Raw genomic sequence first — 27,500 nt, 5'->3', positions numbered from 1 at the left:
TACAGTAGCTTTGCATAATCAACAAATGCAAGATAACAAGACAATGCAATAGCACTTAGTCTGAACTTTAAATGAGCAGTAGATTTTTTTTGGACAATTTTAAAAGTTATGTCTGTTTCCACTCCCACTGTATCATGTGACAGCCATCAGCCAATCACAAATGCATACATGTACCATGTGACTGTCATCCGCCAATCACAAATGCATATACGTCTATTCTGTGAATTCTTGCACATGCTCAGTAGGAGCTGATGACTCAAAAAGTTTAAATATAAAAAGACTGCACATTTTTTTTAATGGAAGTAAATTGGAAAGTTGTTTAAAATTGCTGCTCTATCTGAATCATGACAGTTTAATTTTGGACTTGAGTGTCCCTTTAATTAATATACAATACAGCTATAATTGTATCATCATACACACATTTCTGCTATGAGCAAACTATTTTACAGGAAAAGAAAAACTCAGTATACGTAAGTTTTTTTTCTATTTACTACTGGTAATGACTACTGTATAATTGTGAGATTTTAGCTACTTCCTTGGAGGGAGAAAAATTTGCAGGGGTTCTCTTTGCTGTTATGAGCACTGGCATCTGCCCCATGACAAAATAAGTAAAAACAGGGGAACTTTCTCATTGTTTCTTCCTTATGTTAGCTTTTCTCCTCTTCTACTGGCAGTGCACGTTTACTACAGCAATTATGCAGATAATAAAAAAGACATTTTAATACCCGTTCTCAGCAAATTACAGGAGGATATTATACGCATAACCTTGAAAGTTGCTAATAGCCTTAACTAGAATTATCTCTGCGTGTTGTTTGGGACGAGCAAGGGTGTGTATATCATTCAAAGACAAAATCCCAGCTTCCTTTCTACTGGACTTCAAAATACTTTACATCTTGATAGCAGAGTTCCGGCTTTGTGACGTGCGTAGAGAGGGATTGTGTTTAATAATCACTGGTTAGCAACGTGTACAGTTGGCATCAGACTCTCAGAAACAAGAGTCTTACAAGTTGTTATATATAAAACATAGCCTGACTCTGGGCTTTAGCCTTGAGCCCCTCTGCCTGGGCTTAAAGGGACAGTCTAATCAAAATTAAACTTTCATGATTCAGATAGGGCATGCAATTTTAAACAACTTTCCAATTTACTTTAATGATCAATTTTGCTTTGTTATTTTGGTATTCTTAGTTGAAAGCTAAATCTAGGTAGGCTCATATGCTATTTTTTAATCCATTGAAGGCCGCCTCTTATCTGAATGCATTTAAAAAAAATCATAACTAGAGGGTGTTAGTTCATGTGTGCCATACATATAACATTGTGCTCACACCCATGGATTTACCTAGGAGTCAGCACTGATTGGCTAAAAAGTCTGTCAAAAGAACTGTGATAAGGGGGCAGTCTGCAGAGGCTTAGATACAAGGTAATTACAGAGGTAAAACGTGTATTAATATAACTGTGTTGGTTATGCAATACTGGGGAATGGGTAATAAAAGGGATTATCTATCTTTTTAAACAATACAAATTCTGGTGTAGACTGTTCCTGTTTGCTTTTTTTGTGGTTCTTCCCCTTATAAAGCATGTCAAGACATGTTAGGGTGGAGCTATAAAACCTCCTATACTCCCCTTTCTCTGTAAGTCCATCGTATACTGCACTTTCCCATCTGCAAAGCCCCTGATACACTAAAGACCACCCATGCCAGGCTGTCATACTTTGCCATCTGCCACACCAACAAACCTCTCTCGCCACTCCTGTGCCAAGCACCTTGCCATTTCACCATACCCTGCATTTATCTTTCTGCCAGGCTCCAAAACCTTAAACTCCACCCCTGCCAAGCCCTCACACCCCCTGCCGAGCCACCATTCTGTGCATAAGGGATTAAAGACCCAAGTTGGGAGTATATTATGGTGTAATACTGCACTCTCCCAAGCCTCAAATGCCCTGCACCCTTACTACCAAGTCCCAATGCCCTGCACCCTTACTACCAAGTCCCAATGCCCTGCACCCTTACTACCAAGTCCCAATGTCCTGCACCCTTCCTACCAAGTCCCAATGTCCTGCACCCTTCATACCAAGTCCCAATGCCATGCACTCACAAATGCCGTCATTCCCATACTCTGCCAAGTCCTGCCACTTTGAACTCCCGCTCTCTGACAAACCCTAATCACCTGCACTCCTCACACCAAGCCCCATATACTACACAGCCCTCTTCAGCAAACCTGTCATACTCTGCACTCCCTCCCCAGCCAATCCAACATTCCCTGCTCTCCCACACAAGCACCCACCAAATCTTATATTACCCCTAAAACCAACATAGTCCTTTCTTTTGCCAAATCTTAATTCCCTACACTTCCCCCTTTTCCAAACCCCATATGTTGCACCCCAATTCCAAATGCCTTGTACCACTCTTAATTTGGTAACTCAGCAGCCCACAGAGCCTGGATCAAATGGAGTTTTATAACTCTGGAAAAAAACAGTGAATGCCCTTGTAAATGCAGTAATATTAAATGAATATCACCTCTACTGTATAAACAAACCTGTGTGTATAGTGGACAGGGTGTGGTGCTTCAAGAATAATTTGTCATATTAGCAGTCTTAAAGGTGTATGTTTGTGTGTGTATCATTGTGTGCTTGTGAGAGTATATATATATATATATATATATATGTGTGTGTCTGTGTGTGTAACAAACTCACACATGCCTAATGTATATATCACCTCTACCATATAAAGAAACCTGTTTGTATAGTGGAGAAGGTGTGGTGCTTCAAGAATTATTTTCTATATCAAACAATGTATGGTATATTACCAGGCTTAAAGGTGTGTGTGTGTATATGTGTGTGTGTGTATGTGTGTATATATATATATATATATATATATATATATATATATATATATATATATATATATATATATATATATATATATATATATATATATATATATATATATATATACATACATATATATATATATATATATATATATATATATATATATATATATATATATATATATATATATATATATATACATACATACATACATACATACATATACACACACACACACAGTATATATATATATATATATATATATATATATATATATATATACACACACACACACACATACACTGTATGTATGTGTGTGCCTGTGTGTATATATACAGATGCCTAGTGTATATTTCTGTGTGTACGTATGCATACATTACACACATGAATATATATATATATATATATATATATATATATATGTGTGTGTGTAACAAACTCTACTTTGAACAATCGTATAACCAGTTTTCCATCTCACATTTCATTGAATTTTGGTTAAACCCTATTTATTTCCTTTTTCTATAGAACTTCATTGTTCCAACACAGACATTTGCCATAATAACATATACAAGGATCGCTAGAATTAACAGCGATGTGGTGCTTAAAAAACATTTATATTTTTTCTTCTCTCTTTTTTCCGTATCATTTTCTCATATTTATAGAAACAAGAATAGGGAAAAACATAATCAGCTGATAATTGATCTAGTAGCACAGCAAAACTTGCTTCCCTGCGCCAATGCAGAGCTCTGAACCATCCTGCAATATGGGGCGTTGCCTGATCTGGGAGATCTGTTCCGCAGTCTCTACTTCCTCTCTCTATGTCTAAAACCCCACCCAGGAATATCATTCCACTCCTCTGATGGTCAAAGCCCACCCCTGCACAACTTGACTCCATTCTGGCCACACCCCCCCCCTTACACTCAATTATTGGTTTTAAATTGATCACTTGTCAAGGCATGACAATTGCCCACCATCCCCTTACCCCATGCCACAAATTACCTTCTCCTCCATTTTTTGCAATCCTCCCCGATATTCTTGTTATGCATATCTCACATCAACCCCAAATCCTGATTGCTCTCTGTATCTCATTTATCTCCAGCCCCTACGCATTTCACTCCTTCATTTTACCAACATTTTTACATCTCCGTCTCCCATTTAATACCTTATCTCTTTTCAATCATCTGCTTCACCGAAAAAGGTTTTTAACTTTCATACCTATTGTTATATTTCTTATCACTCGTCTATTTTTTCCCCCCAAAATACCTTCAACTCTTTAATTTGCTCACCCATATCAGGATGGTTTTGACTTTTTCCCTTCCTTATATTTTCTAATAAAACGATATTGTCCCCCGTTAAGCTCATATCACATTCTTGTTTAAACTTCTAGCTCTTAGTTTCCTCTTCTCCAAACTAATATCTAATCTTTACCTCTTCACTCATAATTTGTCTGGTTCTTGACCCCACGTTGTCAAGTTATGATCTAAACACAGCCCCCAATAAAGACAAATGACACAATAATGTGTATGAAAAGCTTCTTTATTAACGTGAATCTCAATTACAACCAGTAAAACTTTTGTTCAAACCTTTCTCCACTAACATGCGTCACCACTCTGAGGAACGCCCCTAAATAATAACTCCTCTGCTAACCTAGTAGGAGGTACCCACCATCTCATAACAGGCATAAGCAAACAAAACCCAGTGCAACCACCCCACCACTGCTGCGACAACACCATCCAAGTGCAGCATAAGAGGAGGGCAGGCATTAATTTCTCCTCGCCTTCTTGGTCCAGGTAAGGAGACCCGAACTTCTGCCTCAGGAGCTTATAACCCCTCTCCTAATCTGCCTACCCCTTGCCCTTATCCTGACCTGTCTCCTTCCTTTCAAGCGGGGTCAATTAACTCCTTCTTCCACTCATCCTGGCTTTTCCTTTCCTGTAATTTCATCACATACATCAATATCACAACTGACATATCTCGGTTGTGATGTCATCCTGAGCATAATGTGGCTAAAACATTACAGACAACACAAAAAGAGCAAAATGCAAAACACCCATCAACCCTTTTGATGCAATAATGACCCTGTTACACCCTGGCACTGGGGCATTTAAGCTAGGTATCACAATAGTACTCAAAAAGGGAACCAGACACACAAGAATGCAGTATAATAATAACAGCGTTTATTATAAATAACATAAATAAATTATCATCTTATAAAGCAAAGCAGTTATTAAACTATGAACGCATTACTTATCTTCAGGTTTTGAATAAGGCATTAATATCAGCGTACAAGGGTAGACAAGCAGAGGACTGCAGATACAGACAGCTTTATCATTCAGTGGGACACAAGTAGCAGATTTCACAGGTACGAATGTCCGAGACCTCTCTCTAAATTGTTGCCCAAATTCCCCTCCCCTCACAGCAATTCTACCTTTTAAACTACAGTTTAGCAGGAGTGTCTAATGTTATGTCATTCTTATTATTTCATGTAGTGAGTTTAGTTTTCTCTAAACAAACAAATATTCTCACAGCAGAGCATAGCACTCTCTCTCTTGGAATGCGGCACCCTGTCAGGGTGCCAGGAATCAGACAGACGAGAAGTGCAAAAATAATCACACCTTTATTAATAACAAAAAAAGAATAAAAAGTCCACAAGTCAAATAGCAAGCCAGGAGTCAAAACCAGAGCTGGTAGTCAGACGAGCCGAGTCAGGAGCAAAAGCGAATAGTCAGACGAGCCGGAATCAGGAACAAGGAAAACAGCAGAGTCAGGAACAAGCCAGGGATCAGGAACCAGGAAGGACAGCCAGGTAATACACAGGAACTCTCACAAACAGGTCTGAGACAACGCAAAGGCAAAGCATACTGAACAGAGGCCCTTTAAATAATAAGTGATGACATCACAATTCTGAGACTGCATCCTGTCTCACACAGATGATGCACACCAGTCTGGTCATAAAAGGAAGGGCAGGAAATGAGCAGCATCCCTCACAATGCACCATAGTCAGCAAGAGAGGTGAGTAAAATGGCTGCCAGCAGCACATGGCAAAACAAAACAGGGAAAAAACCCAGACCCCCCCCCCCCTTTCTAGATAAGAACACTGTCTGAGAACATGACAGCAGAGGGGAATAAAATTGTAACATTTTTTAAAGATACTACTACTCAAAGGCATATGTGTTTTATGTGCTATAATCTTTATTTTATTGTGTATATGTTGTGTAATTAATTACTAATTGTCTATCTCCTACAGGCCCTAAAACCAGAAGCTTACAACTCCGACTATAAAGAGCATCAGCCTTGACACAGAAAAATGTGCATGGAAACCTGTTCCCCTTAAGCTCTCTCTATAGTGTTTGCCTCTTATTTCTCATCCACATTATAAACTTCCTCATTGGTTGGTTATTTTTTTATTTCTCATTTTTCCCTCTCTTTTTCTTTTACTTCTAATTTCCCACTTTTCATTTTATTTGTGTGTTCCTTTCTCTGTACTCTCTCTCTTTAACTTGTTCTTCCCTCCTCCCCCACGTGTAGTTTTGTCTCTGCCCTTCCCCCCTCTCTCATAATTCTCTTATTTCCCTAAATCTCGTTTCCCTGTTCCACTGGTTCTCTGTTTTCTCTCCTCTTTCTTTTTTTAGTCCCCTTTCCATTCATGTCCTTTCTACAGCAGTATTTAAAGGGTATATTAAATAGTAAATACATAGACATAATGATGTATTCAAAGCAAAGATTAGCCTTAGAATAATATTTAGATGTATTTTTTTTACAGTTATGGGGTCGATCACATTACTTTAGAGAAACTTATCAAATGAATTTCAACAGAAAAACAAATATGTGCTTCAGATAGAGCATTCCATTTTAAACAACTTTTAAATGGTTTTCTATTATCAAATTGTCTTCATTCTCTTGGTATCTTTAGGTGAAAACAGGGTTGTAAGCTTAGGACCGTGCATGTTTCTGGAGTACTCTATGTCAACAGTTTTGCAAGAATGTTATCCATTTGCAAGAGCACTAGATGGCAGCACTATTTCCTGTCATGTAGTACATATGTTATACATTAACAAGAGCACTAAAGGGCAGCACTATTTCCTGTCATGTAGTACTAATGTTTTCCATTAGCAAGAGCACTAGATAGCAGCACTATTTCCTGTCATGTAGTACTAGTGTTATACATTAGCAAGAGCACTAGATGGCAGCACTATTTCCTGTCATGTAGTACTAATGGTATACATTAGCAAGATCACTAGATGGCAGCACTATTTCCTGTCATGTAGTACTAATGTTATACATTAGCAAGAGCACTAGAGGGCAGCACTATTTCCTGTCATGTAGTACTAATGTTATACATTAGCAAGAGCACTAGAAGGCAGCACTATTTCCTGTCATGTGGTACTAATGTTATACATTAGCAAGAGCACTAAAGGGCAGCACTATTTCCTGTCATGTAGTACTAATGTTATCCATTAGCAAGAGCACTAGATGGCAGCACTATTTCCTGTCATGAAGTACTAATGTTATACATTAGCAAGAGCACTAGATGGCAGCACTATTTCCTGTCATGTAGTACTAATGTTGTACATTAACAAGAGCACTAGATAGCAGCACTATTTCCTGTCATGTAGTGCTAATGTTATGCATTAGCAAGAGCCCTAGAGGGCAGCACTATTTCCTGTCATGTAGTACTGTTATACATTAGCAAGAGCACTAGAGGGCAGCACTATTTCCTGTCATGTAGTACTAATGTTATACACTAGCAAGAGCACTAGATGGCAGCACTATTTCCTGTCATGTAGTACTAATGTTATCCATTAGCAAGAGCACTAGATGGCAGCACTATTTCCTGTCATGTAGTACTAATGTTATACATTAGCAAGAGCACTAGATGGCAGCACTATTTCCTGTCATGTAGTACTAATGTTATACATTAGCAAGAGCACTAGATGGCAGCACTATTTCCTGTCATGTAGTACTAATGTTATACATTAACAAGAGCACTAGAGGGCAGCACTATTTCCTGTCATGTAGTAATAATGTTATACATTAGCAAGAGCACTAGAGGGCAGCACTATTTCCTGTCATGTAGTACTAATGTTATACATTAGCAAGAGCACTAGATGGTAGCACTATTTCCTGTCATGTAGTACTAATGTTATACATTAGCAAGAGCACTAGATGGCAGCATTATTTCCAGTCATGTAGTACTAATGTTATACATTAGCAAGAGCACTAGATGGCAGCACTATTTCCTGTCATGTAGTACTATTGTTATACATTAGCAAGAGCACTAGATGACAGCACTATTTCCTGTCATGTAGTGCACCAGATGCTACCTAGGTATCTCTTCAACACAGAATATAATGAGAATGAAGTGCATTTGATATCACAAAAAGAATAATTTTGGGTTTCATATCCTTTAATTTTTAAAATATTTTTATTGAGGTTATTACATACATATAGGATATAGAACATGTTTTGTCAGACACATTGACCAAATACATAACATTGGCAACCATACAATTTGTTGTGGGCTAACCTGCAACATTAATAGTCAAAGGGCATGCATCAAGCATAATTAGTACAGTTACAGAAGTTAACATAGAAGTAATTGCGTTTAAGCAGCCTATATACTATTTCTATCTTCCATTGGTTATATACGTAGCTTATGTAGGTGCCCTAATGCTGCATGACAAAACCTACAAAATTGATACCTCATATTAATTTTAATATTAGGGAGGGGTTTATCAATAACTTCTATGGGTAATCACACATATAAAGGTTTTGGGGATGTAGACAAGGGATCTGTGTCCCGTAGCTTAACAGATAAACTATGTGTGGGGGGGGGGGGAAGCGGAGCTTGCAATGATAAAGTGGGCTTATAACTCTCAAGGATTTCCATGCCTTAACAGGAGGCGCATCTATCTTTGTAGGATCAGCAGACCCAAAAATTATACTGGGCCAAGCTGCAACGCCGCTATTAGACTTATGGGGAAGACCCCCTATCACACTTGTTTTGGTAATAATATTCAAAATAGATAGCACGTAGGGGGATATAGTGAGTCAAGCATCTAGGTATCATAAGGTAGTCTAAAATATTCAAATGCAAATGAATTACCCGAATCTGCTGGGCAAGTATCTGAAAGGGATATGAGTTAGCAAAATTAGTAGTAAGGAGACTCCTGGGGGTCGATCCGATATAAAGCGTCGCCCGCAAAAGCCGGCGACGCCAATATTTACGCTGATTTGGTATCCTATATACGGCGTAACCTAGAAGTTACGCGCGTATATTTCTGCCGTCGCCCGTAGTTTTTTGGGCCATAGGCAGGTATACCAAACCAGCGCAGTTTGGTATCCAATATGCAGCGTAAGGACTTACGTGGCGAAAATGGAGAAAACTTACTCCATTTTCACCTCGCCACAAAAAGCAGCCGTAAGAAGCCTTACGCTGACTATTGGAGCCCCGTAACTCCCTAAACTGGCTGCTAAAATAAACCTAACACCTAACGCATGCGCAATGTCTATCTCCCTGTCAACCGCGATCTTCTAAAATAAACCTAACACCTAACGCATGCGCAATGTCTATCTACCTGTCAACCGCGATCCCCCCCCCGAAATCCCTAATAAAGTTATTAACCCCTAAACCGCCGCTCCCGGACCCCGCCGCCATCTACATAAACTAACCCCCTACTGTGAGCCCCTAAAACCGCCGCTGTGACAGACCCTTCTGTCAGGACTGAAAGTGTTAACTTTATTTTCTAACCACAAGTGGCTGGCTCCAGCTACAATCTAATTAATGCTTAGCATTCTATTGTTTGATCACCTCCAGAGAGAAAGTGATAAGAAGAGTCAAGAGTGTCTTGTGGTTGAAGTGTTTAAGTAATATAATCCTATTGTATCATGTCAAGGGCGCTTCTCCCTTTTATCTAATGTACAACATTCTTTCAACCCCCATCTGAGGGGGGGTCAAAAACCTGTATAAATCTGTGTGCTGCCTTCAAATAAAGTTGTTATTCTGTTTTAAACCTGAAACTGGCTGGGTTGTGAATTGCTGATTGTCTATGCAGGACATTGTTCATCTGGTATTAACCCTTGGTACACAGTTGGTACCGTAACATTGGTGGCAAGCGACGGAATGAACCTTATCGCCCAGAAGAGCAACTACACAAGCCAGTAACCTCAGCAAGAGGGGGATTACTACAATACTGACTAAGATGGAAGGAGTACCAGGGACAGAAGGAACCAATGGGCCCAGCATAGCAGACAGAACCCCCGCAGAAGCAAGCTTTGATCGGGCGGTTAAAATAAGACTGGCATATTATGGCCCCAACCCATCTGCAGAAATTATCGACCGGGTCATAGCAGCTGTGGAGGCCAACCTACTTCGCCAAAGCGGCGCTGCAGCAAACCCAGTGGAAAAGAGAAAAGTAAATTTTGCAGCTTTTAAAAACTTCCTGGAAACAGAAGGAGAGATTGATGGGTACCTTGCGGATTTTGAGAGGCAATGTGCACTACACAAGGTACCCGCAGAGGACTGGGTCATGATATTATCCGGAAAATTATCCGGCCGGGCCAGTGAGGCTTTTCGGGCCATTCCAGATGAGGAAGTCGGGGATTATAATACTGTAAAAGAGGCTCTGCTCTCCAGGTATGCGGTTACACCGGAGGCATACCGGAGGCGGTTCAGAGACACTGTTAAATTAGCTGGTGATTCCTACCTTGAGTGGGCATGTAAGGTGCACCGCACAGCAGCTCACTGGATAGCGGGGTGCCAAGCCGTATCTGGGGAAGAGGTGCTGCAGCTATTCCTGTTGGAACATTGCTTCGACAAGTTACCCGCAGGAGTTCGAGAGTGGGTTCGGGACCGTAAACCCTCCACCCTGCATGAAGCTGCTCGCCTGGCAGATGAGTATACGGATGCCCGCAAACTGGACACTGCTACCACTAAGCCCCCTGCTAGAGTGGAGTACAGACCCCCAGTCACCCCAGCAGCTGCCAGTTACCAACCCCCGGCGCACCGCTATACCACACGGCCTCTGGCCACGAACTACCCTCAGAGAGCCCGGTTCAATTCGCGGGGCTACTCACAATCGATTCGGTGCTTTGGATGTAAGCAACTAGGGCACAAAAGACCAGAGTGTCCCCTAAATGCAGCGAACCAAGCACAGTCCTGGAGAAGACCTGCCGGTGGAATCACATGTAACCCTCAGCCTGCGGCCCGCTACGTAGAGGCGCAAGAATGCTGGGGCATCCTACATGAGGCAGACCTTGTGCAAGCTGCCCACCGGAATAACCGGCAACTGGTTAAAGTGAATGGGAAGGAGGTCAGTGGTCTATGGGATACTGGTGCTACCATGACCTTGCTTCGAAAGAACTTGGTGTCTGAGAAACAGCACACAGGAGACACTGTGGCTGTGAGGGTAGCAGGGGGCACTGTGTTCCGCCTGCCTGTTGCCAGGGTGCATTTGGATTGGGGAGGGGGCGCTAGACCTGTGAATGTGGGGGTCATGAAGGATTTACCAGCTGATGTTCTCCTTGGAAATACCTTGGTCCCCCTTGTTTCTGCCTATGCTCCCATGGGTCCCGCTGATGTTAACCCTGTGACTACCCGTGCTCAGATCCGTGCAGCAGAGACTGACCCCCCTGCTGCTAAGCCCCAGGACGCTGAGCTCAGTAAATCTCTATCCGCTATTGATACGTGGAAGTCCCGTTACAATGCGCTGATGAAGGAGAAGAGTCACGTAGAGGATGAAATGGTCACGTTAAATAATCATGTAACAGTGCTAGCGGGAGAGAAGAGGAGTGCAGAGGAAAAAGCACGTTTAGAACAGGAATCTCTGCTAGACAAGCTGCACCGACAGACTGCAGAAAACACCAGCTTGAGAGTGGAACATGAAACATTAAGGACAAACTTAGTGACACTGGAGGAGAAGCTGACGCTGGCTCATAGGGAGGTGCAGCAACTCAAGGGCACCCTATGTCAGTATGAAGGGATTGTGGATACCTATAAAGAGCAGGTACAAAAACCACGTAAAGAAGCCGATGATATTTTGAAGGACTGTTTAGCCCTAGTCGGGGCACTGAAGAGGTTGAACCCTTATTTATACAGACAGGGATTCTCTCTCATAACAGGAATACAGATGGATTGTCCCAGCAAACTGACATGCCTACCACCTCCTAGTCCGGTCATCCCCAGGTTGACCCGCAAAAGGGTCAAGCCGGGTCTGCCGGAGTGTTCCACAAGGGGGGAGCTATGTGACAGACCCTTCTGTCAGGACTGAAAGTGTTAACTTTATTTTCTAACCACAAGTGGCTGGCTCCAGCTACAATCTAATTAATGCTTAGCATTCTATTGTTTGATCACCTCCAGAGAGAAAGTGATAAGAAGAGTCAAGAGTGTCTTGTGGTTGAAGTGTTTAAGTAATATAATCCTATTGTATCATGTCAAGGGCGCTTCTCCCTTTTATCTAATGTACAACATTCTTTCAACCCCCATCTGAGGGGGGGTCAAAAACCTGTATAAATCTGTGTGCTGCCTTCAAATAAAGTTGTTATTCTGTTTTAAACCTGAAACTGGCTGGGTTGTGAATTGCTGATTGTCTATGCAGGACATTGTTCATCTGGTATTAACCCTTGGTACACAGTTGGTACCGTAACAGCCGCCATCTACCTTATCTATCCCCTAATTAGAACCCCTTACACCGCTGTCATCTACCTTATTTATCCCGTAATCTGACCCCTTACACCGCCGCCACCTATATAAAAATTATTAACCCCTAATTTAATCTACCTACCCCGCCGCCAGCTATGTTATCTATATTAACCCTAAGTATATTATAGTTAATATAGTTATTACATTATATATATTAACTATATTAACCCTAATTATATTAGGGTTAATATAGTTAATATAGTTACTATAGTATTTATATTAACTATATTAACTCTATCTAACCCTAACACCCCTAACTAAATTTATATTAAATTAATCTAATTCATTTATAAACTAAAATATTCCTATTTAAATCTAAATACTTACCTATAAAATAAACCCTAAGATAGCTACAATATAATTAATAATTACATTGTAGCTATGTTAGGGTTAATATTTATTTTACAGGTAAATTGTTAATTATTTTAACTAGGTATAATAGATATTAAATAGTTATTAACTATTTAATATCTACCTAGTTAAAATAATTACCCAATTACCTGTAAAATAAATCCTAACCTAAGTTACAAATACACCTACACTATCAATAAATTAAATAAACTACAAACATCTATCTAAAAATACAATTAAATTAACTAAACTAAATTACAAAAAAAAACAAACACTAAATTACAAAAAATAAAAAAAAGATTACAAGATTTTTAAGCTAATTACACCTATTCTAAGCCCCCTAATAAAATAATAAACCCCCAAAATAAAAAAAATTCCCTGCCCTATTCTAAATTAAACAAATTTCAAAGCTCTTTACCTTACCAGCCCTTAAAAGGGCCTTTTGTGGGGCATGCCCCAAAGAATTCAGCTCTTTTGCATACAACAAATACAATCCCCCCCCCCATTACAACCCACCACCCACATACCCCTATTCTAAAACCACCCAAACCCCCCTTAAAAAAGCCTAACACTACCCCCCTGAAGATCTCCCTACCTTGTCTTCACCACACCGGGCCGAACTCCTGATCCGATCCGGGCGATGTCTTCCTCCAAGCGGCAAAGAAGAATTCTTCCTCCGGCGATGTCTTCCTCCAAGCGGCAAAGAAGAATTCTTCCTCCGGCGACGTCTTCCTCCAAGCGGCAGCAAAGTCTTCATTCTTCCGGCGGCATCTTCAATCTTCTTTCTTCACTCCGCCGCCGCGGAGCATCCATCCAGGCCGACGACTGAACGACGAATGAGGTACCTTTAAATGACGTCATCCAAGATGGCGTCCGCCGAATTCCGATTGGCTGATAGGATTCTATCAGCCAATCGGAATTAAGTTAAAAAAAATCTGATTGGCTGATTGAATCAGCCAATCAGATTCAAGTTCAATCCGATTGGCTGATCCAATCAGCCAATCAGATTGAGCTCGCATTCTATTGGCTGATCGGAACAGCCAATAGAATGCGAGCTCAATCTGATTGGCTGATTGGATCAGCCAATCGGATTGAACTTGAATCTGATTGGCTGATTCAATCAGCCAATCAGATATTTTTAACTTAATTCCGATTGGCTGATAGAATCCTATCAGCCAATCGGAATTCGGCGGACGCCATCTTGGATGACATCGCCCGGATCGGATCAGGAGTTCGGCCCGGTGTGGTGAAGACAAGGTAGGGAGATCTTCAGGGGGGTAGTGTTAGGCTTTTTTAAGGGGGGTTTGGGTGGTTTTAGAATAGGGGTATGTGGGTGGTGGGTTGTAATGGGGGGGGATTGTATTTGTTGTATGCAAAAGAGCTGAATTCTTTGGGGCATGCCCCACAAAAGGCCCTTTTAAGGGCTGGTAAGGTAAAGAGCTTTGAAATTTGTTTAATTTAGAATAGGGCAGGGAATTTTTTTTATTTTGGGGGTTTATTATTTTATTAGGGGGCTTAGAATAGGTGTAATTAGCTTAAAAATCTTGTAATCTTTTTTTTATTTTTTGTAATTTAGTGTTTGCTTTTTTTTGTAATTTAGTTTAGTTAATTTAATTGTATTTTTAGATAGATGTTTGTAGTTTATTTAATTTATTGATAGTGTAGGTGTATTTGTAACTTAGGTTAGGATTTATTTTACAGGTAATTGGGTAATTATTTTAACTAGGTAGATATTAAATAGTTAATAACTATTTAATATCTATTATACCTTAAAATAATTAACAATTTACCTGTAAAATAAATATTAACCCTAACATAGCTACAATGTAATTATTAATTATATTGTAGCTATCTTAGGGTTTATTTTATAGGTAAGTATTTAGATTTAAATAGGAATATTTTAGTTTATAAATGAATTAGATTAATTTAATATAAATTTAGTTAGGGGTGTTAGGGTTAGATAGAGTTAATATAGTTAATATAAATACTATAGTAACTATATTAACTATATTAACCCTAATATAATTAGGGTTAATATAGTTAATATATATAATGTAATAACTATATTAACTATAATATACTTAGGGTTAATATAGATAATATAGCTGGCGGCGGGGGTAGGTAGATTAAATTAGGGGTTAATCATTTTAATAGAGATGGCGGCGGTGTAAGGGGCTTACATTAGGGGTTAATAATTTTAATATAGATGGCGGCGGTGTTAGGGGCTCACTTTAGGGGGTTATAGATATAATATAGCTGGCGGCGGGGTACGAGAGCGGCGGTTTAGGGGTTAATAACTTTATTAGGTTGCGGCGGGGTACGAGAGCGGCGGTTTAGGGGTTAATAGCTTTTTTATTGTTAGGCTAGTGAGGGGGGATAGCGGATAGAGGGTTAGACAGTGCGGGCTATGTTAGGGAGGCGTGTTAGACAGTGCGGGCTATGTTAGGGAGGTGTGTTAGACAGTGCGGGTGTTTTAGACTTTAGTCAGGTTTTATAGGCGCCTGCAGTTTCTAACGTGCCGCAAGTCACTGGCGACGCCAGAAATTTGTACTTGCGCAGATTTCTGGACATCGCTGGTTTGTCAGACTTACGGCACGTTAGCATCTGACGGCGCCATATATGGGATAGCTCGAGTTGCGAGCTGAAACTGCGGGCGACGCCGGTTCCCTCGCTTGCGCCGCAAACTGCGATCTATATCGGATCGCGCCCCTGGTTAAGAACACTCTCTAGGTCCAAGGAGATATCAAACACAGAGATAATTAATACTTCTAGACAAACAAAAAACCTACAGAACATGTAAGCATTAACATATTATATATATACACTTGAGACTAGTAGGACCATAATATTAAGCCATATGGAGCTCGTCAGAGACTAAGATCATGCCATCTAGCATATAGGCTAGTTAGGATATACTTGGTCAAATTCCACATAAGGACGCATAGCACATACATTTGAAAAAGTGACATTTACATCCCTATATGCATACATACATAGGCACACTCACACACATACATAGGCACACTCACACACATACATAGGCACACTCACACATATACATAGGCACACTCACACACATACATAGGCACACTCACACACATAGGCACACTCACACACATACATACATAGGCACACTCACACACATACATACATAGACACACTCACACACATACATAGGCACACACACATACATACATACATAGGCACACGCACACACATACATAGGCACACTCACACACACACACCTACATAGGCACACTCACACACACACCTACATAGACACACTCACACACACACCTACATAGGCACACTCACACACATACATAGGCACACACACACCTACATAGGCACACTCACACCCACACCTACATAGGCACACTCACACACATACACATACATATGCACACTCACACACATACATACGTAGGCACACTCACACACATACATACATAGGCACACTCACACACATACATAGGCACACTCACACACATACATAGGCACACACACATACATACATAGGCACACGCACACACATACATAGGCACACTCACACACACACCTACATAGGCACACTCACACACACACCTACATAGACACACTCACACACACACCTACATAGGCACACTCACACACATACATAGGCACACGCACACACATACATAGGCACACACACACCTACATAGGCACACTCACACACACACCTACATAGGCACACTCACACACATACACATACATATGCACACACACAAATACATACATAGGCACACTCACACACATACATAGGCACACTCACGCACATACATAGGCGCACACACACACATAGGCACACTCACTCACACATACATAGGCACACTCACACACATACATACATAGGCACACTCACACACATACATAGACACACTCACACACACACACATAGGCACACTCACACACATACATACATAGACACACTCACACACATACATACATAGACACACTCACACACATACATAGACACACTCACACACACACATACATAGGCACACTCACACACATACATAGACACACTCACACACATAGGCACACTCACACACATACATAGGCACACTCACACACATACATACATAGGCACACTCACACACATACATACATACATAGGCACACTCACACACGTAGGCACACTCACACACGTAGGCACACTCACACACATACATAGGCACACTCACACACATACATAGGCACACTCACACACATACATAGGCACACTCACATACATACATAGGCACACTCACACACACACATAGGCACACTCACATACATACATAGGCACACTCACATACTTACATAGGCACACTCACACACATACATAGGCACACTCACACACATACATACATAGGCACACTCACACACACACATACATAGGCACACTCACACACATACATAGACACACTCACACACATACATACATAGACACACTCACACACATACATAGACACACTCACACACACACACACATAGGCACACACACACACACATACATAGGCACACACACACGCATACATAGGCACACTCACACACACGCATACATAGGCACACTCACACACATGCATACATAGGCACACTCACACACATACATACATAGGCACACTCACATACATACATACATACATAGGCACACACACACATACATACATAGGCACACTCACACACATACATAGACACACTCACACACATGCATACATAGGCACACTCACACACATACATAATTAGAAGTGGGCAGGAATGTCTCAAAGTGGGTGCAGTTAGGACCATCAATGGTAGACGCTGTATATATATGAGTGCTACCGGTATATACCTAACATCAGAGTAGTTAGGAAAAATAGCTTAATCTAAGGTTCAATACTATAAACGTCCAATAGACAGATAGCAAGATAAACTTAGCTAGATAACGGAAGTGAGCTATAAGAAGTTAAGCGTACCTGGGCCTAACTGCAAGTTAGAAAACTCTATATTAATGTTAACTGATTGAAGGAACTACAGTGTTAGTGTAGGATATGTACCTACCAATATGAGAGCAGCAATTATCATCAATATCCCACCACAAGCAAATATATGGTGGGCAATGGCTATCCAGGCAATAGTTATATCTGTAGGCAACATACAACCGTCAGGCAGTTTAGGACATATACTTACGTTTTTGTGTTCTATAAATACTTATCATTAGGAGAAATAAAGGACGTGGCCAAAGGAAAATAAAGACGCATATATAATGCTTATCTAGAGTTAAAGGGACATTATACACTAATTTTTTCTTTGCATAAATGTTTTGTAGATGATCTATTTATATAGCCCATAAAGGTTTTTTTTTAAATAAATGTATAGTTTTGCTTATTTTTAAATAACATTGCTCTGATTTTCAGACTCCTAACCAAGCCCCAAAGTTTTATGTGAATACCGTCAGCTACCTTCTCCAGCTTGCTCCTGTTTGTGTAAAGGGTCTTTTCATATGCAAAAGAAGGGGGAGGGGGGAGTTTCTTATTTCCCACTTGCAGTGGGCTTTCCAACTACCTTTTCAACAGAGCCAAACTGACAGCTTCTAAGTAAGTTTTTAAACAGTTTTATACTGGATTTATATATCAGTATCTGTGTATCTTATTCTTTATAGTAGTGTCTATTACATGCAGTTATATGAAAATGAGTGATACTGTCCCTTTAACTAATGCACAATAGAACATCAGATCAGGAATATACAAACCAAAAACATAGATTGAACTAATAACTTATTACTGATAAACCACAAACAAAACATGATATCCATGGAAGTGTATAAACATTGCTAATCAGCAAGAGTCAGGGCAATGGCAGCTTGCTCAGTCTGTGTCTGCCGTTATCTTTGGCCAGAGGATTCACCCTACTCCAGCCCTCTGTAGAAATATGGGCTGGGGAGTAATCTCGGGGCAATTTCTCCTGTATAGATTCCTTGCCAAGCAGAGAGAGACAACTAACATATCCCCTAGGCTGTGTCCCCAGTACATATCTTGCTTAGCGTTCCCAGGAACAGGTTCTGTCCCTTCATCCAGAGATATTGCCAGGTACATATCCTCAGCTATACCCCTGATAACCTTGTCCTGCTGCATCTGTAATTTGGTTCCTCCTGTGACTTTCTTCGGGCATTTGACAGATCCTCTATCTCATCGGGTATACAGTCCACGGTCCACCCCTGTTGGCCTCTCACCACGGCCGCCTACTCCGTCTCACCCAGTGCGCCAAAAAATAAGGAGTGAGATGTCCAAGAATTATGTTGTCGCTTTACATCTGTCATCAGCAGTGCCAGCTAGCTCTATTGCCAGGTCTGTTTGGTCCCCCTTAGAGGGAAGCCAGGGACAAACGAAATCCGCAACTAGGGTAGAGAGCTCCTTCGCAAAGTCCTGCACCAATGACTCCACAGTGTGACCGACCTCTTCCATGGCGGAAGGTATAGATAAGGCAGACTGTTCCTTAATTATATAAAGAGAGGCGATCTAGCGTGCAGCTCCTTGCCGTATTGTAGCAAACCGGGTAGGTGGAATATGCACAAGCTCAGGTACTATAAGTTGTGGTGCATCACACGATGAGGAAGATGTCCGCTCCTCAGTGGATTCTGCAATGGGCTTCCAATTAAAATAGGGCAAAAACTTACTTTTTAAATATCTTCTGGGAACCCAGCCGGTCCAGATGATTCAACTAGAGTTTAGCCTCAGATTAATAGCAAGATGAGTGCAACCGAGCAGCCGATTATATGGATTATCAGAACAAATGTACGGAGCTGTGGTAATGTGCGACCGCTCGGCTGCAAGGTATGCTCCGCCCCTCGGGTTTCATATCCTTTTAAAATCTATGGCGATTTTCTAAGGAATGTGGTCAGTTCTTGTATTACTTGTTTATAGAAGCTAAACCTTTACACATATATCTTCAATATTTAAAAGTACTTTATTGTCTATAAAGTATTGGGGGCCACCATGCTTGAACTTGAGTTTCCTCTTTTCTCTCTTTCTTGCCGAGGACAATTAGGGGCATATATATATATATATATATATATATATATATATATAAAACCAGCAATAAATGTGCAAACAAGGCTGCGTGGAAACCCTTCTAGATAATTTCCTTGACAATCTTATTTTCCACACCATCTTGTTTGAACAGTCTTTTTTTATTGCCCGTTTTATATAGAAAATCCAGGACACCTCTTGCTTTTGTGTAAAATTGTGCTTTGTACCACTCTCCCTAGAAAGGCCAAAAAGCGAATTCTGTAACCTGCTTACGCTGCAAATCAAATAGCTGGTTTAGGGAATTTCCAGCATTTTGAAAACTCAAGTTACAGATTTGCTTTTTGGCCACTTAGTTAGCATGGGACAAAGTACAACGTTTACACAAAAGAAAGATGTGTTCAATGTCCCTTTAAAAAGGAAATTAAAGTCATATTTGCCTCTAAAACAGATCATTTTAAAATGTATTACAGTTTTGTTTGTTTTTTGGGGGGGGACTGCGAGAGTTTCTTTTATCAAACCGTTATGTTCTTTGTCACAGACAAGTTGTGCAGAAACAGGAGCCTAATCTTGCTACATATATCTCTTTAATTTACAAATGAATATATTATCTTTACTACTGCCAAGCAATGGACATTTTGTTAACATGGTGATAGTGGCAAGGCCCGTCTTCCCCAGACTTAGAGGGACATGAAACATATTTTTTTTTCTTTTAGGATTCAGATAGAAAATACAATTTTAAACAAATTTTAAATGTAGTTCTATTATCAAATTTGCTTCATTCTCTTGATATCCTTTGTTGAAGCAGCAGGCATGCACTTGGGAACTAGATGAACACATCTAGTCAGCCAATCACACAAGACAAATGTGTGCAGGCACCACTCATCAGCTAGCTCCCACTAGTATAGGATATGTACACATTCTTTCTTTTCCAAAGATATGACGAGTCCACGGATTTCATCCTTACTTGTGGGATATTAACCTCCTGCTAACAGGAAGTGGCAAAGAGCACCACAGCAGAGCTGTATATATAGCCCCTCCCTTCCCCTCTACCTCCAGTCATTCTCTTTGCCTGTGTTATACTAGGAAGACATGGTAAAGTGAGGTGTTAGTTTTAGTTTCTTCAATCAAGAAGTTTTTTATTTTAAATGGTACCGGTGCGTACTATTTTCCTCAAGGGGATATGGAAGAAGATTTCTGCCCTGAGGTTTGATGATCTTAGCATTTGTAACTAAGATCCACGCTGGTTCCCACAAGACTTCTGAAGGTAACCATGAGACATCTTCAGTGTGGAGACCGGTTTCATGCTACAAGCAGCATTAAGGTATGTGCAGCCTTTTTGTCTGAGAAGACTTGGTGTATCAGAACTGGCTGGCATTATTTCCCTGTATGGGGATGGGTTAAGCAGTAAAACCTATTTTAATAAGAGGGGTGTTACTAGAGTCCTTATATTATATTTATCATTTGATATTTGGGCATTATGTGACATGGGAGACAATGTTAAAAACGATGTTTTATGTTTTTTATTTTTGGCACTTAAAACGTATTGGTTTTATGCTTGAGGGTTGTAATTGTGTGTATATTTCTACTTTAGTGCAAAACTGCATTCCCATGCGGTGTTGTTTGGGCCTACTCCAACTTTTGACTTTAAGGGGCAGAGCCTATTTTGGCGCATTTTCTTCAGGCTTAGCAGCAGCAAACAGTAGCTCGGTGGCTCCTGGACTGTGTAGCTGGTCTGAAGGGTTGGAAACTTGATTTGAAGTACTCTGGGGGCAGGTGGGCGCCACAGCAGAGCTGTGGCGAGGTGTAGTGGGTATTTTTATCTATCTTTTGACTAGATGTTGATATAAGTACTTCTAAAGCCTTATTTCTGCCTTTGCTTCTGGGTGCAGTAATTTTTGGATTAACCAACGATGTTTAAGTTAAATTTGGGTATAATTTAACGATTTTTGTGCATTTTGGAATAATTGTTCACTTTTTCTTTTCTTAAAGGCACAGTACACATTTTTTCTAATGTTTATTTTATGCTATAAATAAGTGTTTAAACGACTTTGTGGTATTACTAGTCTGTTCAACATGTCTGACATTGAGGTTTCTCATTGTTCTATGTGTTTAGAAGCTATTGTGCAACCCTCTCTTACATTGTGTAACTTTTGTACTGAAAGGCCTTTACAATGTAAAAAGCATATTTTAAATAAAGTAAGTGTGCCCAAGGATGATTCTCAGTCTGAAGAGAATCAGGATATGCCATCCAATTCTCCCCAAGTGTCACAACCTTTAACGCCCACACAAGCGACGCCTAGTACTTCTAGTGCATCTAATTCCTTTACTCTGCAGGAGATGGCTGCAGTTATGTCAACTACCGTTACAGAGGTATTGTCTAAATTACCAGTGTTGCAGGGTAAACGCAGTAGGTCAAGTATTAATGTAAATACTGAATCCTCTGATGCTTTATTAGCTATTTCCGATGTTCCCTCACAGTGCTCTGAGTTGGGGATCAGGGAATTACTGTCTGAGGGTGAAATTTCTGATTCAGGGAATGTTTTGCCTCAGACAGATTCGGATGCTATGTCATTTAAATTTAAGCTTGAACACCTCCGCCTGTTGCTTAGGGAGGTTTTAGCGACTCTGGATGATTGTGATCCTATTGTGATTTCTCCAGAGAAATTGTGTAAAATGGATAAATATTTTGAAGTACCTACTTACACTGATGTTTTTCCGGTTCCTAAGAGAATTTCGGAAATTATTAGAAAGGAATGGGATAGACCAGGTATACCGTTTTCTCCCCCTCCTAATTTTAAGAAAATGTTTCCCATATCAGATACCATTCGGGACTCATGGCAAACGGTTCCTAAAGTAGAGGGAGCTATATCTTCCCTAGCTAAGCATACTACTATACCTATTGAGGATAGTTGTGCTTTCAAAGAAATTAGAGGGTCTACTAAAGAAATTATTTGTTAATCAGGAGTTTCTTTTGCAACCTACGGCTTGCATTGTTCCAGTAACTACTGCAGCAGCTTTTTGGTTTGAGGCTCTAGAAGAGTCTCTTAAGGTTGAGACTCCATTAGATGACATCTTAGATAGAATTAAGGCTCTCAAACTAGCTAATTCTTTTATTACTGATGTCGCTTATTTTAAATTGCTAAATTAGCGGCAAAAAGTGCAAGATTTGCTATTTTAGCACGTAGAGCATTGTGGCTCAAATCTTGGTCTGCTGCTGTGTCATCAAAACATAAGCTTGTAGCTATTCCCTTTAAAAGGTAAGACCCTTTTCGGGCCAGAATTAAAATAAATAATTTCTGATATTACAGGAGGTAAAGGCCATGCCCTACCTCAGGATAAGTTGGATAAAATGAGGGGTAAACAGAATAATTTTTGTTCCTTTCGGAACTTTAAAGGAGGACCCCCCACTTCTTCTTCTTCCTCAAAGCAGGAAGGGAATTTTACCCAATCTAAGTCAGTCTGGAGACCTAATCAGAACTGGAATAAGGGTAAACAATCCAAAAAGCCCGCTCCTGCTCCTAGGACGGCATGAAGGGGCACCCCCCAATCCGGGACTGGATCTAGTAGGGGCAGACTCTCTTTCTTTGCTCAGGCTTGGGCAAGAGATGTTCAGGATCCCTGGGCACTAGAAATAGTGACCCATGGTTATCTATTGGAATTCAAGGACTTTCTCCCAAGAGGAAGATTTTATCTTTCAAAGTTATCTGCAAACCAGATAAAAAAAGAGGTGTTCTTACGCTGTGTAAAAGACTTTTCTACTATGGGAGTAATTTGTCCAGTTCCAAAATTGGAACAGGGACAGGGGTTTTACTCAAACCTATTTGTGGTTCCCAAAAAGGTTCTAGGGTCTCTTTTGGCGGTTTTCAGACCGCGAGGAATAGCGGTGGCGCCTTATCTAGACGACATTCTGATTCAGGCGTCAACATATGATCTGACAAAATCTCACATGGACACAGTGTTGTCTTTTCTGAGAACTCACGGCTGGAAGGTGAACATAGAGAAGAGTTCACTTGTCCACAGATAAGGGTTCCTTTCTTGGGAACTCTGATAGACTCAGTAGCCATGAAAATATTTCTGACGGAGGTCAGAAAATCAAAGATTCTAAATACTTGCCGAGCATTTCAGTCCATTCTTCGGCCATCAGTGGCTCAGTATATGGAAGTAATTGGATTAATGGTAGCGGCAATGGACATCGTTCCGTTTGCTCGCTTTCATCTCAGACCACTGCAACTGTGCATGCTCGGACAGTGGAATGGGGATTATGCGGATTTATCTCCTCAGATAAATCTGGATCAAGAGACCAGAAACTCTCTTCTTTGGTGGTTGTCGCCAGATCATCTGTCCCAAGGGACTTGTTTCCGCAGACCCTCGTGGGTAATAGTGACAACAGATGCCAGCCTTCTGGGCTGGGGTGCAGTTTGGAACTCCCTGAAGGCTCAAGGTGTTTGGACTCAAGTGGAGTCTCTTCTTCCAATCAATATCCTGGAACTGAAAGCAATATTCAATGCACTTCAGGCATGGCCTCAGTTGGCTTCGGCCAAATTCATCAGATTCCAGTCGGACAACATCACGACTGTGGCATATGTCAATCATCAAGGGTGAACAACGAGTTCCTTAGAGATGATAGAGGTATCCAAGATAATCAGTTGGGCGGAGGCCCACTCCTGTAATCTGTCAGCGATCTACATCCCAGGAGTAGAGAACTGGGAAGCAGATTTTCTAAGTCGACAGACTTTTCATCCGGGGGGAGTGGGAACTTCACCCGGAGGTATTTGCCTCATTGATTCTCCGATGGGGCAGACTGGAATTGGATTTGATGGCATCCCGACAGAATGCCAAGCTTCCAAGATACGGATCCCGGTCAAGGGATCCTCAGGCCGAACTGATAGATGCCTTGGCAGTGCCTTGGTTGTTCTGCCTAGCTTATGTGTTTCCGCCGTTTCCTCTCCTCCCACGAGTGATTGCTCGAATCAAACAGGAGAGAGCTTCAGTGATCCTGATAGCGCCTGGGTGGCCACGCAGGACTTGGTATGCGGATCTAGTGGACATGTCCTCTCTGCCACCGTGGAAACTTTCATTGAGACAGGACCTTCTCATTCAAGGTCCTTTTTCAACATCCAAATCTAATTTCTCTGCAGCTGACTGCGTGGAGATTGAACGCTTGATTTTATCTAAGCGAGGATTCTCTGATTCAGTTATCAATAAATTGATACAGGCTAGAAATCCTGTCACTCGACACATCTATCATAAGATATGGCGTAAATATCTTTATTGGTGTGAATCCAAGGGTTACTCATGGAGTAAAGTTAGGATTCCTAGGATTCTGTCTTTTCTCCTAGAAGGATTGGAGAAAGGGTTATCAGCGAGTTCCTTAAAGGGATAAATTTCAGCTTTGTCAATTCTGTTTCACAAACGTTTGGCAAATGTACCAGATGTTCAGTCTTTTTGTCAGGCTCTATCTAGGATTAAGCCTGTATTTAGACCTATTACTCCTCCCTGGAGTTTGAATTTAGTTCTTTGAGTTCTTCAAGGGGTTCCGTTTGAACCTATGCATTCCATAGATATTAAACTGTTATCTTGGAAAGTTTTGATTTTGGTTGCTATTTCTTCTGCTCGAAGAGTTTCTGAGCTTTCAGCGTTACAGTGTGATTCGCCTTATCTCATATTTATTCTGATAAGGTGGTTTTACGTACCAAACCTGTTTTTTTTTTTCCTAAGGCTGTTTCGAATAAGAATATTAATCAGGAAATGATTGTTCCTTCCTTGTGTCCTAATCCTTCTTCTAAGAAGGAGCGTATGTTACATAACTTGGACGTGGTCCGTGCCTTAAAGTTTTACTTACAGGCAACTAAGGATTTCCGTCAATCATCTTCATTATTCATTGTTTATTCTGGAAAGCATAGGGGTCAGAAAGCTACGGCTACCTCTCTTTCTTTTTGGCTGAGGAGTATCATCCGCCTGGCATATGAGACTGCTGGACAGCAGCCTCCTGAAAGAATTACGGCTCATTCTACTAGGGCTTTTAAAAACGATTGCATCTGTTGAACAGATTTGTAAGGCTGCGACTTGGTCGTCCCTTTACACTTTTTCCAAATTTTACAAATTTGATACTTTTGCTTCTTCTGAGGCTATCTTTGGGAGAAAGGTTCTTCAAGCAGTGGTGCCTTCCGTTTAGGTTCCTGTCATGTCCCTCCCTTTCATCCATGTCCTATAGCTTTGGTATTGGTTTCCAACAAGTAAGGATGAAATCCGTGGACTCGTCATATCTTTGTAAAAGAAAACTAAATTTATGCTTACCTGATAAATTACTTTCTTTTACGATATAAACGAGTCCACGGCCACCCTGTTCTTTTTAAGACAGTTTTTCTTTATATTTTTTGTAAACTTCAGTCACCTCTGCACCTTTTTAGCCTTTCCTTTTCTCTTCCTATAACCTTGGCCGAATGACTGGAGGTGGAGGGTAAGGGAGGGGCCATATATACTGCCCTGCTGTGGTGCTCTTTGCCACTTCCTGTTAGCAGGAGGTTAATATCCCACAAGTAAGGATGAAATCCGTGGACTCGTCATATCGTAAAAGAAAGTAATTTTTCAGGTAAGCATTAATTTAGTTTTTTCAACAATGGATACTAAAAGAACAAAGTATATTTGGAAATAGAAATGAATTTAAAAATGGTCTTAAAATAACATGCTCGATCTGTATCATGCAAATTTAATTTTGACTTTCCTATCCTTACAAGTTTAGATTGGCGTCTTTAAAAGGGATAGTAAACCCCAAATTTTTTATTTCATGTAAGCAACTTTCTAATTTACTCCCATTGTCAATTTTTCTACCTTCTCTTGGTATCTTTATTTGAAAAAGCAGAAATGTATGTTTAAGAGCCAGCCTGGGTTGCACTTTAAATAAGGGAAACAGTAGGTGGAGTTTGAATTAAAAAACAAACAATAACTATTGCAGCAAACAAGGTGTTAATGTGTTCTAATAGCATTCAGACTCTTCCGGTATGTCAACTGGAAGACTGCAGAAGAAAATTGTAATTATAAGGTGTCTGCTTTCTCTTTAACTTTCCATGCAAACAAAATATTTGTAACATATGAATAGTTGTCTTTTATAACCATGATATAAATGCCTTGAGTTTAATATACCTTTAAATACCATTCCCCATTCTTGTCTAATATTTCCCTCTCACGCGGCCTCACCTTTTCTTATCTCTCCTCCCTCCCTCCCTCCCACATATGCACCCGTTACAAGGAAGCACGTAGCGTTATGTGTGAAATATTTATTTACAAGAAACTTCCTTATCAGAATTACAAAGGAGCAGGATGTTTTACCTCTGAGCGACTCTTATAAAAGACTTATCCAACTCAAGGGCATGTTGCAACCCCTATCTAGGCCCAGTTGTCCAGTTTTTAACAGGATAGTCAGTAAATCATTTTTATTAAAGTCCCCCCTCAATGTCACCTAAATGTTTAAGGTCTCCTAAGTCTCTGTGTATTACAAATATGTCACCACTGATACTGAGCTGGCACTAATTATTGCGTTACTGTCAAAAAGGGTAAAACAATTTCTTATATGTTATTGTCAGCCATGTGGGTATTAAATCACTGCCTATGT

At 40.5% G+C, this 27,500-nt stretch overlaps 1 protein-coding gene across 1 annotated transcript in view; it reads right to left on the bottom strand.

Moving 5' to 3' along the window:
* Positions 1-27,500, bottom strand: part of SLC44A4 (solute carrier family 44 member 4) — a 185,269-nt gene that overhangs the window by 88,059 nt on the left and 69,710 nt on the right. The gene's annotated exons all lie outside the window — the stretch shown is intronic.

Source organism: Bombina bombina, chromosome 7 (genome assembly GCF_027579735.1).
Source record: "Bombina bombina isolate aBomBom1 chromosome 7, aBomBom1.pri, whole genome shotgun sequence".
In the NCBI taxonomy this organism is placed as follows: Eukaryota; Metazoa; Chordata; class Amphibia; order Anura; family Bombinatoridae; genus Bombina; species Bombina bombina.
Note: the sequence above shows the minus strand (reverse complement) of the source record. Positions and strands in the feature narration are given on the sequence as shown.